Below are 16123 nucleotides of genomic sequence, written 5' to 3'. Positions count from 1 at the left end.
TCAGTGATCTCCTGTATATACCCAGATAGGGAATTGTACATACCTGTAACACTGTAACTACATGAGGCGGCAGTGAGTACAGCGCTGTACTGACACAGGGTTACAGGCTGGTACTGAGGCTCAGTGATCTCCTGTATATACCCAGATAGGGAATTGTACATACCTGTAACACTGTAACTACATGAGGCGGCAGTGAGTACAGCGCTGTACTGACACAGGGTTACAGGCTGGTACTGAGGCTCAGTGATCTCCTGTATATACCCAGATAGGGAATTGTACATACCTGTAACACTGTAACTACATGAGGCGGCAGTGAGTACAGCGCTGTACTGACACAGGGTTACAGGCTGGTACTGAGGCTCAGTGATCTCCTGTATATACCCAGATAGGGAATTGTACATACCTGTAACACTGTAACTACATGAGGCGGCAGTGAGTACAGCGCTGTACTGACACAGGGTTACAGGCTGGTACTGAGGCTCAGTGATCTCCTGTATATACCCAGATAGGGAATTGTACATACCTGTAACACTGTAACTACATGAGGCGGCAGTGAGTACAGCGCTGTACTGACACAGGGTTACAGGCTGGTACTGAGGCTCAGTGATCTCCTGTATATACCCAGATAGGGAATTGTACATACCTGTAACACTGTAACTACATGAGGCGGCAGTGAGTACAGCGCTGTACTGACACAGGGTTACAGGCTGGTACTGAGGCTCAGTGATCTCCTGTATATACCCAGATAGGGAATTGTACATACCTGTAACACTGTAACTACATGAGGCGGCAGTGAGTACAGCGCTGTACTGACACAGGGTTACAGGCTGGTACTGAGGCTCAGTGATCTCCTGTATATACCCAGATAGGGAATTGTACATACCTGTAACACTGTAACTACATGAGGCGGCAGTGAGTACAGCGCTGTACTGACACAGGGTTACAGGCTGGTACTGAGGCTCAGTGATCTCCTGTATATACCCAGATAGGGAATTGTACATACCTGTAACACTGTAACTACATGAGGCGGCAGTGAGTACAGCGCTGTACTGACACAGGGTTACAGGCTGGTACTGAGGCTCAGTGATCTCCTGTATATACCCAGATAGGGAATTGTACATACCTGTAACACTGTAACTACATGAGGCGGCAGTGAGTACAGCGCTGTACTGACACAGGGTTACAGGCTGGTACTGAGGCTCAGTGATCTCCTGTATATACCCAGATAGGGAATTGTACATACCTGTAACACTGTAACTACATGAGGCGGCAGTGAGTACAGCGCTGTACTGACACAGGGTTACAGGCTGGTACTGAGGCTCAGTGATCTCCTGTATATACCCAGATAGGGAATTGTACATACCTGTAACACTGTAACTACATGAGGCGGCAGTGAGTACAGCGCTGTACTGACACAGGGTTACAGGCTGGTACTGAGGCTCAGTGATCTCCTGTATATACCCAGATAGGGAATTGTACATACCTGTAACACTGTAACTACATGAGGCGGCAGTGAGTACAGCGCTGTACTGACACAGGGTTACAGGCTGGTACTGAGGCTCAGTGATCTCCTGTATATACCCAGATAGGGAATTGTACATACCTGTAACACTGTAACTACATGAGGCGGCAGTGAGTACAGCGCTGTACTGACACAGGGTTACAGGCTGGTACTGAGGCTCAGTGATCTCCTGTATATACCCAGATAGGGAATTGTACATACCTGTAACACTGTAACTACATGAGGCGGCAGTGAGTACAGCGCTGTACTGACACAGGGTTACAGGCTGGTACTGAGGCTCAGTGATCTCCTGTATATACCCAGATAGGGAATTGTACATACCTGTAACACTGTAACTACATGAGGCGGCAGTGAGTACAGCGCTGTACTGACACAGGGTTACAGGCTGGTACTGAGGCTCAGTGATCTCCTGTATATACCCAGATAGGGAATTGTACATACCTGTAACACTGTAACTACATGAGGCGGCAGTGAGTACAGCGCTGTACTGACACAGGGTTACAGGCTGGTACTGAGGCTCAGTGATCTCCTGTATATACCCAGATAGGGAATTGTACATACCTGTAACACTGTAACTACATGAGGCGGCAGTGAGTACAGCGCTGTACTGACACAGGGTTACAGGCTGGTACTGAGGCTCAGTGATCTCCTGTATATACCCAGATAGGGAATTGTACATACCTGTAACACTGTAACTACATGAGGCGGCAGTGAGTACAGCGCTGTACTGACACAGGGTTACAGGCTGGTACTGAGGCTCAGTGATCTCCTGTATATACCCAGATAGGGAATTGTACATACCTGTAACACTGTAACTACATGAGGCGGCAGTGAGTACAGCGCTGTACTGACACAGGGTTACAGGCTGGTACTGAGGCTCAGTGATCTCCTGTATATACCCAGATAGGGAATTGTACATACCTGTAACACTGTAACTACATGAGGCGGCAGTGAGTACAGCGCTGTACTGACACAGGGTTACAGGCTGGTACTGAGGCTCAGTGATCTCCTGTATATACCCAGATAGGGAATTGTACATACCTGTAACACTGTAACTACATGAGGCGGCAGTGAGTACAGCGCTGTACTGACACAGGGTTACAGGCTGGTACTGAGGCTCAGTGATCTCCTGTATATACCCAGATAGGGAATTGTACATACCTGTAACACTGTAACTACATGAGGCGGCAGTGAGTACAGCGCTGTACTGACACAGGGTTACAGGCTGGTACTGAGGCTCAGTGATCTCCTGTATATACCCAGATAGGGAATTGTACATACCTGTAACACTGTAACTACATGAGGCGGCAGTGAGTACAGCGCTGTACTGACACAGGGTTACAGGCTGGTACTGAGGCTCAGTGATCTCCTGTATATACCCAGATAGGGAATTGTACATACCTGTAACACTGTAACTACATGAGGCGGCAGTGAGTACAGCGCTGTACTGACACAGGGTTACAGGCTGGTACTGAGGCTCAGTGATCTCCTGTATATACCCAGATAGGGAATTGTACATACCTGTAACACTGTAACTACATGAGGCGGCAGTGAGTACAGCGCTGTACTGACACAGGGTTACAGGCTGGTACTGAGGCTCAGTGATCTCCTGTATATACCCAGATAGGGAATTGTACATACCTGTAACACTGTAACTACATGAGGCGGCAGTGAGTACAGCGCTGTACTGACACAGGGTTACAGGCTGGTACTGAGACTCAGTGATCTCCTGTATATACCCAGATAGGGAATTGTACATACCTGTAACACTGTAACTACATGAGGCGGCAGTGAGTACAGCGCTGTACTGACACAGGGTTACAGGCTGGTACTGAGGCTCAGTGATCTCCTGTATATACCCAGATAGGGAATTGTACATACCTGTAACACTGTAACTACATGAGGCGGCAGTGAGTACAGCGCTGTACTGACACAGGGTTACAGGCTGGTACTGAGGCTCAGTGATCTCCTGTATATACCCAGATAGGGAATTGTACATACCTGTAACACTGTAACTACATGAGGCGGCAGTGAGTACAGCGCTGTACTGACACAGGGTTACAGGCTGGTACTGAGGCTCAGTGATCTCCTGTATATACCCAGATAGGGAATTGTACATACCTGTAACACTGTAACTACATGAGGCGGCAGTGAGTACAGCGCTGTACTGACACAGGGTTACAGGCTGGTACTGAGGCTCAGTGATCTCCTGTATATACCCAGATAGGGAATTGTACATACCTGTAACACTGTAACTACATGAGGCGGCAGTGAGTACAGCGCTGTACTGACACAGGGTTACAGGCTGGTACTGAGGCTCAGTGATCTCCTGTATATACCCAGATAGGGAATTGTACATACCTGTAACACTGTAACTACATGAGGCGGCAGTGAGTACAGCGCTGTACTGACACAGGGTTACAGGCTGGTACTGAGGCTCAGTGATCTCCTGTATATACCCAGATAGGGAATTGTACATACCTGTAACACTGTAACTACATGAGGCGGCAGTGAGTACAGCGCTGTACTGACACAGGGTTACAGGCTGGTACTGAGGCTCAGTGATCTCCTGTATATACCCAGATAGGGAATTGTACATACCTGTAACACTGTAACTACATGAGGCGGCAGTGAGTACAGCGCTGTACTGACACAGGGTTACAGGCTGGTACTGAGGCTCAGTGATCTCCTGTATATACCCAGATAGGGAATTGTACATACCTGTAACACTGTAACTACATGAGGCGGCAGTGAGTACAGCGCTGTACTGACACAGGGTTACAGGCTGGTACTGAGGCTCAGTGATCTCCTGTATATACCCAGATAGGGAATTGTACATACCTGTAACACTGTAACTACATGAGGCGGCAGTGAGTACAGCGCTGTACTGACACAGGGTTACAGGCTGGTACTGAGGCTCAGTGATCTCCTGTATATACCCAGATAGGGAATTGTACATACCTGTAACACTGTAACTACATGAGGCGGCAGTGAGTACAGCGCTGTACTGACACAGGGTTACAGGCTGGTACTGAGGCTCAGTGATCTCCTGTATATACCCAGATAGGGAATTGTACATACCTGCAACACTGTAACTACATGAGGCGGCAGTGAGTACAGCGCTGTACTGACACAGGGTTACAGGCTGGTACTGAGGCTCAGTGATCTCCTGTATATACCCAGATAGGGAATTGTACATACCTGTAACACTGTAACTACATGAGGCGGCAGTGAGTACAGCGCTGTACTGACACAGGGTTACAGGCTGGTACTGAGGCTCAGTGATCTCCTGTATATACCCAGATAGGGAATTGTACATACCTGTAACACTGTAACTACATGAGGCGGCAGTGAGTACAGCGCTGTACTGACACAGGGTTACAGGCTGGTACTGAGGCTCAGTGATCTCCTGTATATACCCAGATAGGGAATTGTACATACCTGTAACACTGTAACTACATGAGGCGGCAGTGAGTACAGCGCTGTACTGACACAGGGTTACAGGCTGGTACTGAGGCTCAGTGATCTCCTGTATATACCCAGATAGGGAATTGTACATACCTGTAACACTGTAACTACATGAGGCGGCAGTGAGTACAGCGCTGTACTGACACAGGGTTACAGGCTGGTACTGAGGCTCAGTGATCTCCTGTATATACCCAGATAGGGAATTGTACATACCTGTAACACTGTAACTACATGAGGCGGCAGTGAGTACAGCGCTGTACTGACACAGGGTTACAGGCTGGTACTGAGGCTCAGTGATCTCCTGTATATACCCAGATAGGGAATTGTACATACCTGTAACACTGTAACTACATGAGGCGGCAGTGAGTACAGCGCTGTACTGACACAGGGTTACAGGCTGGTACTGAGGCTCAGTGATCTCCTGTATATACCCAGATAGGGAATTGTACATACCTGTAACACTGTAACTACATGAGGCGGCAGTGAGTACAGCGCTGTACTGACACAGGGTTACAGGCTGGTACTGAGGCTCAGTGATCTCCTGTATATACCCAGATAGGGAATTGTACATACCTGTAACACTGTAACTACATGAGGCGGCAGTGAGTACAGCGCTGTACTGACACAGGGTTACAGGCTGGTACTGAGGCTCAGTGATCTCCTGTATATACCCAGATAGGGAATTGTACATACCTGTAACACTGTAACTACATGAGGCGGCAGTGAGTACAGCGCTGTACTGACACAGGGTTACAGGCTGGTACTGAGGCTCAGTGATCTCCTGTATATACCCAGATAGGGAATTGTACATACCTGTAACACTGTAACTACATGAGGCGGCAGTGAGTACAGCGCTGTACTGACACAGGGTTACAGGCTGGTACTGAGGCTCAGTGATCTCCTGTATATACCCAGATAGGGAATTGTACATACCTGTAACACTGTAACTACATGAGGCGGCAGTGAGTACAGCGCTGTACTGACACAGGGTTACAGGCTGGTACTGAGGCTCAGTGATCTCCTGTATATACCCAGATAGGGAATTGTACATACCTGTAACACTGTAACTACATGAGGCGGCAGTGAGTACAGCGCTGTACTGACACAGGGTTACAGGCTGGTACTGAGGCTCAGTGATCTCCTGTATATACCCAGATAGGGAATTGTACATACCTGTAACACTGTAACTACATGAGGCGGCAGTGAGTACAGCGCTGTACTGACACAGGGTTACAGGCTGGTACTGAGGCTCAGTGATCTCCTGTATATACCCAGATAGGGAATTGTACATACCTGTAACACTGTAACTACATGAGGCGGCAGTGAGTACAGCGCTGTACTGACACAGGGTTACAGGCTGGTACTGAGGCTCAGTGATCTCCTGTATATACCCAGATAGGGAATTGCACATACCTGTAACACTGTAACTACATGAGGCGGCAGTGAGTACAGCGCTGTACTGACACAGGGTTACAGGCTGGTACTGAGGCTCAGTGATCTCCTGTATATACCCAGATAGGGAATTGTACATACCTGTAACACTGTAACTACATGAGGCGGCAGTGAGTACAGCGCTGTACTGACACAGGGTTACAGGCTGGTACTGAGGCTCAGTGATCTCCTGTATATACCCAGATAGGGAATTGTACATACCTGTAACACTGTAACTACATGAGGCGGCAGTGAGTACAGCGCTGTACTGACACAGGGTTACAGGCTGGTACTGAGGCTCAGTGATCTCCTGTATATACCCAGATAGGGAATTGTACATACCTGTAACACTGTAACTACATGAGGCGGCAGTGAGTACAGCGCTGTACTGACACAGGGTTACAGGCTGGTACTGAGGCTCAGTGATCTCCTGTATATACCCAGATAGGGAATTGTACATACCTGTAACACTGTAACTACATGAGGCGGCAGTGAGTACAGCGCTGTACTGACACAGGGTTACAGGCTGGTACTGAGGCTCAGTGATCTCCTGTATATACCCAGATAGGGAATTGTACATACCTGTAACACTGTAACTACATGAGGCGGCAGTGAGTACAGCGCTGTACTGACACAGGGTTACAGGCTGGTACTGAGGCTCAGTGATCTCCTGTATATACCCAGATAGGGAATTGTACATACCTGTAACACTGTAACTACATGAGGCAGCAGTGAGTACAGTGCTGTACTGACACAGGGTTACAGGCTGGTACTGAGGCTCAGTGATCTCCTGTATATACCCAGATAGGGAATTGTACATACCTGTAACACTGTAACTACATGAGGCGGCACTGAGTACAGCGCTGTACTGACACAGGGTTACAGGCTGTTACTGAGGCTCAGTGATCTCCTGTATATACCCAGATAGGGAATTGTACATACCTGTAACACTGTAACTACATGAGGCGGCAGTGAGTACAGCGCTGTACTGACACAGGGTTATAGGCTGGTACTGAGGCTCAGTGATCTCCTGTATATACCCAGATAGGGAATTGTACATACCTGTAACACTGTAACTACATGAGGCGGCAGTGAGTACAGCGCTGTACTGACACAGGGTTACAGGCTGGTACTGAGGCTCAGTGATCTCCTGTATATACCCAGATAGGGAATTGTACATACCTGTAACACTGTAACTACATGAGGCGGCAGTGAGTACAGCGCTGTACTGACACAGGGTTACAGGCTGATACTGAGGCTCAGTGATCTCCTGTATATACCCAGATAGGGAATTGTACATACCTGTAACACTGTAACTACATGAGGCGGCAGTGAGTACAGCGCTGTACTGACACAGGGTTACAGGCTGGTACTGAGGCTCAGTGATCTCCTGTATATACCCAGATAGGGAATTGTACATACCTGTAACACTGTAACTACATGAGGCGGCAGTGAGTACAGCGCTGTACTGACACAGGGTTACAGGCTGGTACTGAGGCTCAGTGATCTCCTGTATATACCCAGATAGGGAATTGTACACACCTGTAACACTGTAACTACATGAGGCGGCAGTGAGTACAGCGCTGTACTGACACAGGGTTACAGGCTGGTACTGAGGCTCAGTGATCTCCTGTATATACCAGATAGGGAATTGTACATACCTGTAACACTGTAACTACATGAGGCGGCAGTGAGTACAGCGCTGTACTGACACAGGGTTACAGGCTGGTACTGAGGCTCAGTGATCTCCTGTATATACCCAGATAGGGAATTGTACATACCTGTAACACTGTAACTACATGAGGCGGCAGTGAGTACAGCGCTGTACTGACACAGGGTTACAGGCTGGTACTGAGGCTCAGTGATCTCCTGTATATACCCAGATAGGGAATTGTACATACCTGTAACACTGTAACTACATGAGGCGGCAGTGAGTACAGCGCTGTACTGACACAGGGTTACAGGCTGGTACTGAGGCTCAGTGATCTCCTGTATATACCCAGATAGGGAATTGCACATACCTGTAACACTGTAACTACATGAGGCGGCAGTGAGTACAGCGCTGTACTGACACAGGGTTACAGGCTGGTACTGAGGCTCAGTGATCTCCTGTATATACCCAGATAGGGAATTGTACATACCTGTAACACTGTAACTACATGAGGCGGCAGTGAGTACAGCGCTGTACTGACACAGGGTTACAGGCTGGTACTGAGGCTCAGTGATCTCCTGTATATACCCAGATAGGGAATTGTACATACCTTTAACACTGTAACTACATGAGGCGGCAGTGAGTACAGCGCTGTACTGACATAGGGTTACAGGCTGGTACTGAGGCTCAGTGATCTCCTGTATATACCCAGATAGGGGAATTGTACATACCTGTAACACTGTAACTACATGAGGCGGCAGTGAGTACAGCGCTGTACTGACACAGGGTTACAGGCTGGTACTGAGGCTCAGTGATCTCCTGTATATACCCAGATAGGGAATTGTACATACCTGTAACACTGTAACTACATGAGGCGGCAGTGAGTACAGCGCTGTACTGACACAGGGTTACAGGCTGGTACTGAGGCTCAGTGATCTCCTGTATATACCCAGATAGGGAATTGTACATACCTGTAGCACTGTAACTACATGAGGCGGCAGTGAGTACAGCGCTGTACTGACACAGGGTTACAGGCTGGTACTGAGGCTCAGTGATCTCCTGTATATACCCAGATAGGGAATTGTACATACCTGTAACACTGTAACTACATGAGGCGGCAGTGAGTACAGCGCTGTACTGACACAGGGTTACAGGCTGGTACTGAGGCTCAGTGATCTCCTGTATATACCCAGATAGGGAATTGTACATACCTGTAACACTGTAACTACATGAGGCGGCAGTGAGTACAGTGCTGTACTGACACAGGGTTACAGGCTGGTACTGAGGCTCAGTGATCTCCTGTATATACCCAGATAGGGAATTGTACATACCTGTAACACTGTAACTACATGAGGCGGCAGTGAGTACAGCGCTGTACTGACACAGGGTTACAGGCTGGTACTGAGGCTCAGTGATCTCCTGTATATACCCAGATAGGGAATTGTACATACCTGTAACACTGTAACTACATGAGGCGGCACTGAGTACAGCGCTGTTCTCGACACAGGGTTACAGGCTGGTACTGAGGCTCAGTGATCTCCTGTATATACCCAGATAGGGAATTGTACATACCTGTAACACTGTAACTACATGAGGCGGCAGTGAGTACAGCGCTGTACTGACACAGGGTTACAGGCTGGTACTGAGGCTCAGTGATCTCCTGTATATACCCAGATAGGGAATTGTACATACCTGTAACACTGTAACTACATGAGGCGGCAGTGAGTACAGCGCTGTACTGACACAGGGTTACAGGCTGGTACTGAGGCTCAGTGATCTCCTGTATATACCCAGATAGGGAATTGTACATACCTGTAACACTGTAAATACATGAGGCGGCAGTGAGTACAGCGCTGTACTGACACAGGGTTACAGGCTGGTACTGAGGCTCAGTGATCTCCTGTATATACCCAGATAGGGAATTGTACATACCTGTAACACTGTAACTACATGAGGCGGCAGTGAGTACAGCGCTGTACTGACACAGGGTTACAGGCTGGTACTGAGGCTCAGTGATCTCCTGTATATACCCAGATAGGGAATTGTACATACCTGTAACACTGTAACTACATGAGGAGGCAGTGAGTACAGCGCTGTACTGACACAGGGTTACAGGCTGGTACTGAGGCTCAGTGATCTCCTGTATATACCCAGATAGGGAATTGTACATACCTGTAACACTGTAACTACATGAGGCGGCAGTGAGTACAGCGCTGTACTGACACAGGGTTACAGGCTGGTACTGAGGCTCAGTGATCTCCTGTATATACCCAGATAGGGAATTGTACATACCTGTAACACTGTAACTACATGAGGCGGCAGTGAGTACAGCGCTGTACTGACACAGGGTTACAGGCTGGTACTGGGGCTCAGTGATCGCCTGTATATACCCAGATAGGGAATTGTACATACCTGTAACACTGTAACTACATGAGGCGGTAGTGAGTACAGCGCTGTACTGACACAGGGTTACAGGCTGGTACTGAGGCTCAGTGATCTCCTGTATATACCCAGATAGGGAATTGTACATACCTGTAACACTGTAACTACATGAGGCGGCAGTGAGTACAGCACTGTACTGACACAGGGTTACAGGCTGGTACTGAGGCTCAGGGATCTCCTGTATATACCCAGATAGGGAATTGTACATACCTGTAACACTGTAACTACATGAGGCGGCAGTGAGTAGAGCGCTGTACTGACACAGGGTTACAGGCTGGTACTGAGGCTCAGTGATCTCCTGTATATACCCAGATAGGGAATTGTACACACCTGTAACACTGTAACTACATGAGGCGGCAGTGAGTACAGCGCTGTACTGACACAGGGTTACAGGCTGGTACTGAGGCTCAGTGATCTCCTGTATATACCAGATAGGGAATTGTACACACCTGTAACACTGTAACTACATGAGGCGGCAGTGAGTACAGCGCTGTACTGACACAGGGTTACAGACTGGTACTGAGGCTCAGTGATCTCCTGTATATACCCAGATAGGGAATTGTACATACCTGTAACACTGTAACTACATGAGGCGGCAGTGAGTACAGCGCTGTACTGACACAGGGTTACAGGCTGGTACTGAGGCTCAGTGATCTCCTGTATATACCCAGATAGGGAATTGTACATACCTGTAACACTGTAACTACATGAGGCGGCAGTGAGTACAGCGCTGTACTGACACAGGGTTACAGGCTGGTACTGAGGCTCAGTGATCTCCTGTATATACCCAGATAGGGAATTGTACATACCTGTAACACTGTAACTACATGAGGCGGCAGTGAGTACAGCGCTGTACTGACACAGGGTTACAGGCTGGTACTGAGGCTCAGTGATCTCCTGTATATACCCAGATAGGGAATTGTACATACCTGTAACACTGTAACTACATGAGGCGGCAGTGAGTACAGTGCTGTACTGACACAGGGTTACAGGCTGGTACTGAGGCTCAGTGATCTCCTGTATATACCAGATAGGGAATTGTACATACCTGTAACACTGTAACTACATAAGGCGGCAGTGAGTACAGCGCTGTACTGACACAGGGTTACAGGCTGGTACTGAGGCTCAGTGATCTCCTGTATATACCCAGATAGGGAATTGCACATACCTGTAACACTGTAACTACATGAGGCGGCAGTGAGTACAGCGCTGTACTGACACAGGGTTACAGGCTGGTACTGAGGCTCAGTGATCTCCTGTATATACCCAGATAGGGAATTGTACATACCTGTAACACTGTAACTACATGAGGCGGTAGTGAGTACAGCGCTGTACTGACACAGGGTTACAGGCTGGTACTGAGGCTCAGTGATCTCCTGTATATACCCAGATAGGGAATTGTACATACCTGTAACACTGTAACTACATGAGGCGGCAGTGAGTACAGCGCTGTACTGACACAGGGTTACAGGCTGGTACTGAGGCTCAGTGATCTCCTGTATATACCCAGATAGGGAATTGTACATACCTGTAACACTGTAACTACATGAGGCGGCAGTGAGTACAGCGCTGTACTGACACAGGGTTACAGGCTGGTACTGAGGCTCAGTGATCTCCTGTATATACCCAGATAGGGAATTGTACATACCTGTAGCACTGTAACTACATGAGGCGGCAGTGAGTACAGCGCTGTACTGACACAGGGTTACAGGCTGGTACTGAGGCTCAGTGATCTCCTGTATATACCCAGATAGGGAATTGTACATACCTGTAACACTGTAACTACATGAGGCGGCAGTGAGTACAGCGCTGTACTGACACAGGGTTACAGGCTGGTACTGAGGCTCAGTGATCTCCTGTATATACCCAGATAGGGAATTGCACATACCTGTAACACTGTAACTACATGAGGCGGCAGTGAGTACAGCGCTGTACTGACACAGGGTTACAGGCTGGTACTGAGGCTCAGTGATCTCCTGTATATACCCAGATAGGGAATTGTACATACCTGTAACACTGTAACTACATGAGGCGGCAGTGAGTACAGCGCTGTACTGACACAGGGTTACAGGCTGGTACTGAGGCTCAGTGATCTCCTGTATATACCCAGATAGGGAATTGTACATACCTGTAACACTGTAACTACATGAGGCGGCAGTGAGTACAGCGCTGTACTGACATAGGGTTACAGGCTGGTACTGAGGCTCAGTGATCTCCTGTATATACCCAGATAGGGAATTGTACATACCTGTAACACTGTAACTACATGAGGCGGCAGTGAGTACAGCGCTGTACTGACACAGGGTTACAGGCTGGTACTGAGGCTCAGTGATCTCCTGTATATACCCAGATAGGGAATTGTACATACCTGTAACACTGTAACTACATGAGGCGGCAGTGAGTACAGCGCTGTACTGACACAGGGTTACAGGCTGGTACTGAGGCTCAGTGATCTCCTGTATATACCCAGATAGGGAATTGTACATACCTGTAGCACTGTAACTACATGAGGCGGCAGTGAGTACAGCGCTGTACTGACACAGGGTTACAGGCTGGTACTGAGGCTCAGTGATCTCCTGTATATACCCAGATAGGGAATTGTACATACCTGTAACACTGTAACTACATGAGGCGGCAGTGAGTACAGCGCTGTACTGACACAGGGTTACAGGCTGGTACTGAGGCTCAGTGATCTCCTGTATATACCCAGATAGGGAATTGTACATACCTGTAACACTGTAACTACATGAGGCGGCAGTGAGTACAGTGCTGTACTGACACAGGGTTACAGGCTGGTACTGAGGCTCAGTGATCTCCTGTATATACCCAGATAGGGAATTGTACATACCTGTAACACTGTAACTACATGAGGCGGCACTGAGTACAGCGCTGTTCTGACACAGGGTTACAGGCTGGTACTGAGGCTCAGTGATCTCCTGTATATACAGTACCCAGATAGGGAATTGTACATACCTGTAACACTGTAACTACATGAGGCGGCAGTGAGTAGAGCGCTGTACTGACACAGGGTTACAGGCTGGTACTGAGGCTCAGTGATCTCCTGTATATACCCAGATAGGGAATTGTACATACCTGTAACACTGTAACTACATGAGGCGGCAGTGAGTACAGCGCTGTACTGACATAGGGTTACAGGCTGGTACTGAGGCTCAGTGATCTCCTGTATATACCCAGATAGGGAATTGTACATACCTGTAACACTGTAACTACATGAGGCGACAGTGAGTACAGCGCTGTACTGACACAGGGTTACAGGCTGGTACTGAGGCTCAGTGATCTCCTGTATATACCCAGATAGGGAATTGTACATACCTGTAACACTGTAACTACATGAGGCGGCAGTGAGTACTGCGCTGTACTGACACAGGGTTACAGGCTGGTACTGAGGCTCAGTGATCTCCTGTATATACCCAGATAGGGAATTGTACATACCTGTAACACTGTAACTACATGAGGCGGCAGTGAGTACAGCGCTGTACTGACACAGGGTTACAGGCTGGTACTGAGGCTCAGTGATCTCCTGTATATACCCAGATAGGGAATTGTACATACCTGTAACACTGTAACTACATGAGGCGGCAGTGAGTACAGCTCTGTACTGACACAGGGTTACAGGCTGGTACTGAGGCTCAGTGATCTCCTGTATATACCCAGATAGGGAATTGTACATACCTGTAACACTGTAACTACATGAGGCGGCAGTGAGTACAGCGCTGTACTGACACAGGGTTACAGGCTGGTACTGAGGCTCAGTGATCTCCTGTATATACCCAGATAGGGAATTGCACATACCTGTAACACTGTAACTACATGAGGCGGCAGTGAGTACAGCGCTGTACTGACACAGGGTTACAGGCTGGTACTGAGGCTCAGTGATCTCCTGTATATACCCAGATAGGGAATTGTACATACCTGTAACACTGTAACTACATGAGGCGGCAGTGAGTACAGCACTGTACTGACACAGGGTTACAGGCTGGTACTGAGGCTCAGTGATCTCCTGTATATACCCAGATAGGGAATTGTACATACCTGTAACACTGTAACTACATGAGGCGACAGTGAGTACAGCGCTGTACTGACACAGGGTTACAGGCTGGTACTGAGGCTCAGTGATCTCCTGTATATACCCAGATAGGGAATTGTACATACCTGTAACACTGTAACTACATGAGGCGACAGTGAGTACAGCGCTGTACTGACACAGGGTTACAGGCTGGTACTGAGGCTCAGTGATCTCCTGTATATACCCAGATAGGGAATTGTACATACCTGTAACACTGTAACTACATGAGGCGGCAGTGAGTACAGCGCTGTACTGACACAGGGTTACAGGCTGGTACTGAGGCTCAGTGATCTCCTGTATATACCCAGATAGGGAATTGTACATACCTGTAACACTGTAACTACATGAGGCGGCAGTGAGTACAGCGCTGTACTGACACAGGGTTACAGGCTGGTACTGAGGCTCAGTGATCTCCTGTATATACCCAGATAGGGAATTGTACATACCTGTAACACTGTAACTACATGAGGCGGCAGTGAGTACAGCGCTGTACTGACACAGGGTTACAGGCTGGTACTGAGGCTCAGTGATCTCCTGTATATATGGTTAAAATAAAGGACAGAACATAGAACACAGACAGAGCCCAATAGCTACTTCCAATGACACAAATACACAGTAAAGTGTATGTATGTATGTGTGTATATCTAAACTAAAAACATATGGTCATTTAGTTTGATACGGAGGTGCCTGTGTGTGTGTGTGTGTGTGTGTGTCAGTACACAGTAGACCTTGTGTTTCTCCCCTATCAGTGCACCCGGAGGTGCAGGTTTCTGTGTGTGTGTGTGTGTGTGTGTCAGTACACAGTAGACATTGTGTTTCTCCCCTATCAGTGCGCCCGGAGGTGACGGTTTCTGTGTGTGTGTGTGTGTGTGTCAGTACACAGTAGACATTGTGTTTCTCCCCTATCAGTGCGCCCGGAGGTGACGGTTTCTGTGTGTGTGTGTGTGTGTGTGTGTGTGTCAGTACACAGTAGACATTGTGTTTCTCCCCTATCAGTGCGCCCGGAGGTGCAGGTTTCTGTGTGTGTGTATGCGTGTGTGTGTGTGTGTGTGTGTGTGTGTGTGTCAGTACACAGCAGACATTGTGTTTCTCCCCTATCAGTGCGCCCGGAGGTGGCGGTTTCTGTGGTGTGTGTGTGTGTCAGTACACAGTAGACATTGTGTTTCTCCCCTATCAGTGCGCCCGGAGGTGCAGGTTTCTGTGTGTGTGTATGCGTGTGTGTGTCAGTACACAGCAGACATTGTGTTTCTCCCCTATCAGTGCGCCCGGAGGTGCAGGTTTCTGTGTGTGTGTGTGTGTGCGTATGTGTGTCAGTACACAGTAGACATTGTGTTTCTCCCCTATCAGTGCGCCCGGAGGTGCAGGTTTCTGTGTGTGTGTGTGTGTGTGTGTGTGTCAGTACACAGCAGACATTGTGTTTCTCCCCTATCAGTGCGCCCGGAGGTGCGGTTTCTGTGTGTGTCAGTACACAGTAGACATTGTGTTTCTCCCCTATCAGTGCGCCCAGAGGTGCAGGTTTCTG

Source organism: Ascaphus truei (assembly GCF_040206685.1).
Source record: "Ascaphus truei isolate aAscTru1 chromosome 20 unlocalized genomic scaffold, aAscTru1.hap1 SUPER_20_unloc_5, whole genome shotgun sequence".
In the NCBI taxonomy this organism is placed as follows: Eukaryota; Metazoa; Chordata; class Amphibia; order Anura; family Ascaphidae; genus Ascaphus; species Ascaphus truei.
The sequence above is the reverse complement of the archived record's forward strand: the minus strand, read 5'-3'. Positions refer to the sequence as shown.